Raw genomic sequence first — 8,206 nt, 5'->3', positions numbered from 1 at the left:
GTGCGCGAGCGACCCGGCGGGCCCCGGCCCGTTTTGCCACCCCTAACCGTATGATGATAAGAAGAAACAATTTGGTTTTGGCAAGAAGTCAAGTGGGGGAGGAACCTCTACTCCACTTAAGTGCTTCAAATGTGGTGATGAAGGTCATCGTGCTGTTGATTGTGGTAAGGATTCTGTGACATGCTTCAAGTGTGGCAAGATTGGTCACAAGGCAAACAAGTGTGGAGTTGGTTCGAGTGTGACTTGTTACAACTGTGGTGAGCAAGGTCACATTAGCACCAAATGTGATAAGCCAAAGAAGGAACAAGCGAAAGGGAAAGTGTTTGCATTGTCTGGAGCAGAGGCTTCTACCGATGATAGGCTAATCCAAGGTACGTGCTTTATTAATGGTACACCTTTGATTGCTATTATTGATACCGGTGCGACACATTCTTTCATTTCTTTGGATTGTGCTAGGAGATTGAATCTTGTGTTATCGGATATGCGTAGGAGTATGGTTATTGATACACCTGCTATGGGTTCTGTTTCTACTTCTTTTGTGTGTTTGAATTGTCCTTTGAGTATTTTTGGTAGAGATTTTGGGATTGATTTGGTTTGTCTTCCGTTAGAGCAACTTGATGTGATTTTGGGTATGAATTGGTTGGAATTTAATCGTGTGTATATCAACTGTTTTGATAAGACAGTTATCTTTCCTGAGATTGGTGTTAAGAACAATTTGTTTCTATCTGCTAAGCAAGTTGATGAATCTGTGAAAGATGGTGCTGAGTTGTTTATGTTATTGGCAACCTTAGATGGTCATGAGAAGAGAACTATTAAGGAATTTCCAATAGTTTGTGATTTTGCGGAGGTATTTCCTGAAGATGTAAGTGATTTACCGCCGGAACGTGAAGTTGAGTTTTCGATTGATTTAGTTCCTGGAACTAGTCCTGTATCGATGGCTCCATATAGGATGTCTGCTTCTGAGTTGAAAGAGTTGAAGAGTCAACTTGAGGATTTGTTGGAGAAGAAGTTTATTCGTCCTAGTGTATCACCGTGGGGTGCACCTGTTTTGTTGGTTAAGAAGAAGGAAGGTTCTATGAGACTTTGTGTTGATTATAGGCAATTGAACAAAGTAACGATTAAGAACAAGTATCCACTTCCAAGGATTGATGATTTGATGGATCAGTTGGTTGGAGCTTATGTGTTTAGCAAGATTGATTTGAGGTATGGGTATCATCAGATTCGTGTGAAGGCGGAGGATATTCAAAAGACTGCTTTTAGGACAAGGTATGGTCATTATGAGTATTCTGGTATGCCGTTTGGTGTGACTAATGCACCTGGTGTATTCATGGAGTATATGAATAGGATTTTTCATGATTATCTGGATAAGTTTGTGGTTGTGTTCATTGATGATATTTTGATCTATTCCAAGAGTGAAGATGATCATGCTGAGCATTTGAGAATTGTGTTATCATTGTTGAAAGAGAAGAAGTTGTTTGCTAAGCTTTCTAAGTGCGAATTTTGGTTAAAGGAAGTGAGTTTTCTTGGCCATGTGATCTCTAGTGGAGGTATTTCTGTTGACCCGTCGAAGATTGAAGCTATATCTCAATGGGAATCTCCTAAGTCTGTTTCTGAGATTAGAAGTTTTCTTGGTTTGGCCGGTTATTATAGGAAGTTCATTGAGGAATTTTCTAAGTTATCCTTGCCATTGACGCTGTTGACTAGAAAGGGTCAAGCTTTCATTTGGAGTTCGCAATGTGAATCGAATTTTCAAGAGCTTAAGAGAAGATTGACTTCTGCTCCTATTTTGATCTTGCCAGATCCGTTTGAACCGTTTGTGGTGTATTGTGATGCTTCATTATTGGGTTTGGGAGGTGTTTTGATGCAAAAAGGGCAAGTGGTAGCTTATGCTTCAAGACAACTTAAAGTTCATGAGAGGAATTATCCGACACATGATTTAGAGTTGTCCGTCGTTGTGTTTGTGTTGAAACTTTGGAGGCATTATTTGTTTGGATCAAGATTTGACGTTTTCAGTGATCACAAGAGTTTAAAGTATTTGTTTGATCAGAAAGAGTTGAATATGAGGAAACGAAGATGGTTGGAATTCTTGAAAGATTATGATTTTAGTTTGAACTACCATCCTGGAAAAGCGAATGTTGTAGTCGATGCATTGAGTAGGAAATCATTACATATGTCTATGTTGATGATTCGAGAATTGGAATTGTTGGAGCAATTTAGGGATTTGAGTTTTGTTTGTGAAGCGACGACTACGTGTGTTAAGCTTGGTATGTTAAAGCTTACGAGTGGTATTCTTGATGAGATTAGAGAAGGTCAGAAATCAGATTTAAGATTGGTTGACATTATGACATTGATTAACCAAGGTAAAGGTGGTGATTTTCGGATTGACAAGAATGGTATTATGAGATGTCGTGATCGAGTTTGTATTCCGGATGTTATGGATTTGAGAAAGAGAATTCTTGAGGAAGGGCATAGAAGTGGTTTGAGTATTCATCCCGGTGCTACTAAAATGTATCAAGACTTGAGGAAAAATGTTTTGGTGGCAAGGTATGAAGAAGGATATAGCGGAGTTTGTTTGTTCGTGTTTGACTTGTCAGAAGTCAAAGATTGAACATCAAAAGCCGTCTGGTTTGATGCAACCGTTATCTATTCCCGAGTGTAAGTGGGATAGTATCTCTATGGATTTTGTTTCGGGTTTGCCAAGAACATCGAGTAATTGCGAGGCAATTTGGGTCGTTGTGGATAGATTGACGAAATGTGCTCATTTTATTCCGATGAGGATGGATTATTCGATGGAAAGACTTGCTAGGTTATACATTGAGAAGATTGTGTGTTTACATGGTATTCCGTCAAGTATCGTTTCGGATAGAGATCCAAGGTTCACTTCTAGATTTTGGGAGGGTTTTCAAAGTGCTTTGGGTACGAAGTTGCGTTTGAGTTCGGCGTATCATCCGCAAACTGATGGTCAATCGAAGAGGACTATTCAGTCGCTTGAAGATCTTTTGAGGTCTTGTGTTTTGGAACAAGGAGGAAATTGGGATAGTTTCTTACCTTTGGTTGAGTTTACTTATAACAACAGTTTTCATTCGAGTATTGGAATGGCACCTTTTGAGGCCCTTTATGGTAGAAGGTGTAGAACTCCTTTGTGTTGGTATGAATCGGGAGAGAGTACTGTGGTTGGACCCGAGTTAATTCAAGAGACTACGGATAAGATTAAGATGATTCAAGAGAAGATGAAGGCTTCTCAAAGTCGTCAGAAGAATTACCATGATAAGAGGAGAAAGGCTCTTGAGTTTGAGAAGGATGATCATGTGTTTCTTCGAGTTACGCCAATAATGGGTGTTGGTAGAGCATTGAAGTCGCGTAAGTTGACGCCGCGTTTCATTGGTCCTTATCAGATTTCAGAGAGAGTAGGTGAAGTGGCATATCGGATTGCATTGCCACCGTCTCTTTCTAATCTTCACGATGTGTTCCATGAGTCTCAATTGAGGAGGTACATTCCGGATCCATCGCATGTTGTTCAATTAGATGATGTTCAAGTGAGAGATAATTTGACGGTTGATACAACACCTATGCGAATTGAGGATCGAGAGGTGAAGAAGCTTCGTGGTAAGGAGATTGCTTTGGTGAAAGTGATATGGGGTGGAGTCGTCAATGGTAATATCACTTGGGAACTCGAGGATAAGATGAAGGAATCGTATCCGGAGTTGTTTGTTTGAGGTAATTTTCGAGGACGAAAATCTTTTAAGTGGGGGAGAGTTGTAACATCCTATTTTTATTAGATTTTAATTAATTAGGATTATTTGATAATTGGTATTGTTTGTCTGTTTATTTAATTATTGTTTGAGTAATAATTATTTGATTTTGTGGTAATATATTACTTAGCTAATTAATAAATGGTAGAATTTTATTAGAATTAGCTATTGGGCTTAATGGGAATTAGAAATGAGGATAATGGATGGGTTAAGCCCAATGAGCTAATGAGAGTTAGAAGAGAATTTTATGAGTTATCCTAAATTAGATAGAAAGATAGAAAGAAAAGTAGAGAAGAGAAAAGAGGCAAAAGAGTAGAAGAGATAAGAGAAGAGGATTGTAGATTTCTTGAAGTTAGAAGGAGAAATTCAAAAGATAAGGGTTTGAATACAAGTTCTTATAGACTATATGATTGGGTAATGTGTGTTGTTGTGATTATCTCTTCATCTTTGCAATTTCATGGAAACATAGAAAAGTTAGGGTTTATGAACAAAGGCATGAATTGATGATTTGGACTGTGTTTTAATTGATGTTTGATGATGTTATGATGTTAGAAGGCCCATAAATGTGTGCTATATTTGTGGTTATAACATGTATTCTATTGTTGTTCATGATGGTTGGTGTTTTCAGTTTGATTTGGGTTGAGTTTAAGGGTTTTGGGATGAAATTCGCATGCTGTTTTCTGAGATTTGGGATTTTCTGAAATCGCCAGTTCGCGCCGCGAACTATTGTTCGAGCCGCAAACTGCTTGGCAGAAACTCAGGAATATTTGATTCACTCAGTTCGCGCCGCGAACCCTGTTTTACAGAACTTTTTCCAAACTTTGAAAGGCCATAACGTTTGATCCGTAGCTCCGTTTTATGCGCCGTTCGAAGCGTTAGAAAGCTATCGTGATATTCTATATGATAGTATAGGATTTAATTGAACTTGATTGATTAATTGTGACGTTATTATATGGAATGTCATGTGATTGTCTTATGTGTGTTATATTTGTATGTGATGTATAACAATTGTTGGAACACTTTGTGTAGATGTATTCATGATGTATGTGATTGGGTATATGATGGTTGTTATGCCTTGTTGCAATTGTTAATTGTGTGTGTGAATGTTGTGTACAATTGGCGGATAATTCATAGAGTTGGATTATGGTGATATGCGGTAAGTTAAGATTGATGAGATAATCTTAATTGCATAAATTGTTGGTATTTGTACATACATTCATAGCATGGTCGGCTTTATGGTGGAAGCGGTGAAACTTGGGTTCACATGGTAAGAGACGTTGATCCTTGAATGGAAATAGGCGTAGAAGACGTGATCCTTAATTGGAGATAGGCGTATTGGCTTTGATCTTGTCCGGATCGGGAGCGTGGCTTGGATTCTAAACATTGAATCGGAAAGCGGTGAAACATTGGATTCACATTGGGTACCACATGCATTGAGTTACATTTGTTGCATTTCGAGTCACATTGTGTGTTATGTGATTGTCTTGTATACATGTGATTTGTTTTGGAGTGATGATTGGTATATGATATGTGAATTGCTTAATTGAGAAGTGTGATGAATAGTAAAATGTATGCTTGTTATGTTTACATTTCCCATTATTACGTTTTCTATAAGAAGTTGAATTCTCACCCTTCTGTTTGAATGTTATCCTTCGTTGATAACGTGCAGGTTCCGACGAGTAGTAGCTTGTCCGAGGATTTAGCTGAGGAGCTCCTGAGTTTGTTATTGGATTAGGTAGCGAGTCATATGCTCTGATCATGTAACACTTGGGGGGTTTTATTTAATCTTATGCTTATGTTTGGATATTGCTATTCTCTATGTTTTGTTGGATATTCAGATGTATTTGTTTGAGATCTCGGATATGTTGTTTAAGGCTATGTGGCCAAGATTGTGGATTTAAATGTTATTCGAATTTGGTAGATGAATATAGTATGGGATATATTCATTGAAATTTTAATAGCAATTCAATTGTTTTTTGCAAGCGTTTATGCATAATGTATGAAAGCATGAGATATACATTTGTGTTACAAATATGATCTTTGCATATTAAGAATATTGGATGTTTTATTTTAGGTTTTCATTGTGATGAAAATAACATGTGACGCCCTTTTTCCTTTATGCATGCTTACTCTGCTTGATTGTATGATATATTTGGGGTTAGAAAAGGGGTGTTACACCAAACACACTTTTACCCACTAGACATTCCACAAGAATCTCTAATCCTCCTTCTTATCTTGCAGACTATCACTGCCTCCATTCTACCACTCATCCTCCTTCTAAAATCCCTTATCCTTTATCCTCTGTTCTTTCATATGACCATTGCTCCTCATCCTACAAAAAATTTTGTTTCTCTCTATCCTCCCAACAAGAACCCAAAACCTTTTCCCAATCCATTAAACTTGAGTGTTGGAAGCAAGTTATGAGTGCTGAGCTACAAGCTCTTGCTGACAATCACACTTGGTCTATTGTGAATCTTCCCCATGGAAAAGTTCCCATTGGTTGTAGGTGGGTTTATAAAATTAAATATAACTCTGATGGCTGTATTGACAGGTACAAAGCCCGTTTGGTTGCAAAGGGTTATACTCAACTTGAAGGTGTTGATTATTTTGATACTTACTCACCTGTAGCCAAGATCACTACTATTCGTGTTCTTCTTTCTATTGCAGCTATTAAAGGTTGGCACTTAGCCTAGCTTGATGTCAACAATGCTTTCTTACATGGAGACCTCAAGGAAGAAGTCTACATGACCATCCCACCTGGCTATTCTGCTTCTTTTCATTCTCAGGTCTGCAAGCTCCACAAATCAATCTATGGTCTGAAGCAAGCCAGCCGGCAATGGTACTCCAAACTATCTTCCTTCCTTATTTCCCTTGGTTTCAGGTATTCTGAACCTGACCATTCACTTTACACAAAATCCACACCTCATACTTTTACAATCCTTCTTGTTTATGTCGATGACCTTATTTTGGCTGGTGACTCTATGGAAGAAATTTCTTCTGTCAAACATGCCTTGGATACAAAATTCAAAATCAAAGATTTAGGTATCCTAAGATACTTCTTGGGTTTTGAAGTTGACAGAAATGCCTCGGGTATTTTTTTCAATCAAAGACAGTATACCCTTGAACTCTTGCAAGACACGGGCCACCTTGCTTCCAAACCCTCCTCCACCCCCTTTGATCCCTCTTTAAAACTGCCTTCCTCTGATGGCACTCCCATTGTTGACCCAACCATTTACAGAAGGCTTATTGGCCGCTTGATTTACCTAACAAATAGCAGACCTGATATTTTTTTTATTGTGCAACATCTTAGCCAGTTTCTATCAAAACCTCTCCAACCTCATTATGATGCGGCCATACGCCTTATTAGATACCTCAAATCCTCTCCCTCCCGTGGCATTCTCTTTTCAGCATCTAGTAAGCTTAAGCTTAATGCCTTTGCTGATTCAGACTGGGCAAGATGCCCTGATACTCGCGGGTCAGTTTCAGGATTTTGTGTTCTCCTTGGCTCCTCCTTAATCACATGGAAATCAAAGAAACAACATATTGTATCACAATCTTCTACAGAGGCAGAATACAGATCACTGGCTTCCCTCACATGTGAATTACAATGGTTATGCAATTTGTTTCACGATTTCCGTATTAACTTTTCTGCACCTGCTTCTATATACTGTGACAATCAATCAGCCATTTACTTAGCTCACAATCCTTCATTTCACGAAAGGACCAAACACATTGAACTTGATTGTCATGTGATTCGAGAAAAAATAAATTCTAAACTCATCCATCTCCTCCCTGTTTCAAGTAATAATCAATTGGCTGACTTGTTCACTAAGCCACTGCATGCTCCTGCTTTACTCAACAATCTTACCAAGCTTGGCCTTTGTAACTTACACAGTCCACCTTGAGGGGGGATGTTAAATATATTTGGGCTCTTTTCTGTCTTTTGGCCCATTCTTGTATCTCTTTAGGCCCATTTACCTTTCTTAGTGAGTAGTTTTTACTGTTGGTAACTACTACTGTTATTTTTAGGCCTTTCAGTTAAGAGCAAGTTGTATATATTTGCTTCTGCTCTTTCCTCTTTGTAAGTACAGATTCATATCAATACAATGATTCTTTACCTTTCTCTTTTCTCTGTTTTGCACCTTAACAGTAGTATTTGTTTTGGTCTTTTTTTTTTTTTAATTTCAACCTGATCTTTTTAGTAATAAAATGTTTGTAACTAGAGATGATAATAGACATAATTTAAACATAGTACATGTCTCTATATCTGTCGTTAGAAAAAAAAATTGTACCTGAATCTATATCTGCACAGTCATCAATGCTTGAACCCGTATACGTATAGATACCTATATTCATATCATATCTGATTACCTGCATTTTTAATAAAAAACTATCTAAGTACCATAAATCTGAACATAATTAAAAGAGAGATTGTCGTTTGTTTGAAGAAGTAA

The sequence above is a fragment of the Vicia villosa genome, linkage group LG3, assembly GCF_029867415.1.
Source record: "Vicia villosa cultivar HV-30 ecotype Madison, WI linkage group LG3, Vvil1.0, whole genome shotgun sequence".
Taxonomy (NCBI): Eukaryota; Viridiplantae; Streptophyta; class Magnoliopsida; order Fabales; family Fabaceae; genus Vicia; species Vicia villosa.
Note: the sequence above shows the minus strand (reverse complement) of the source record.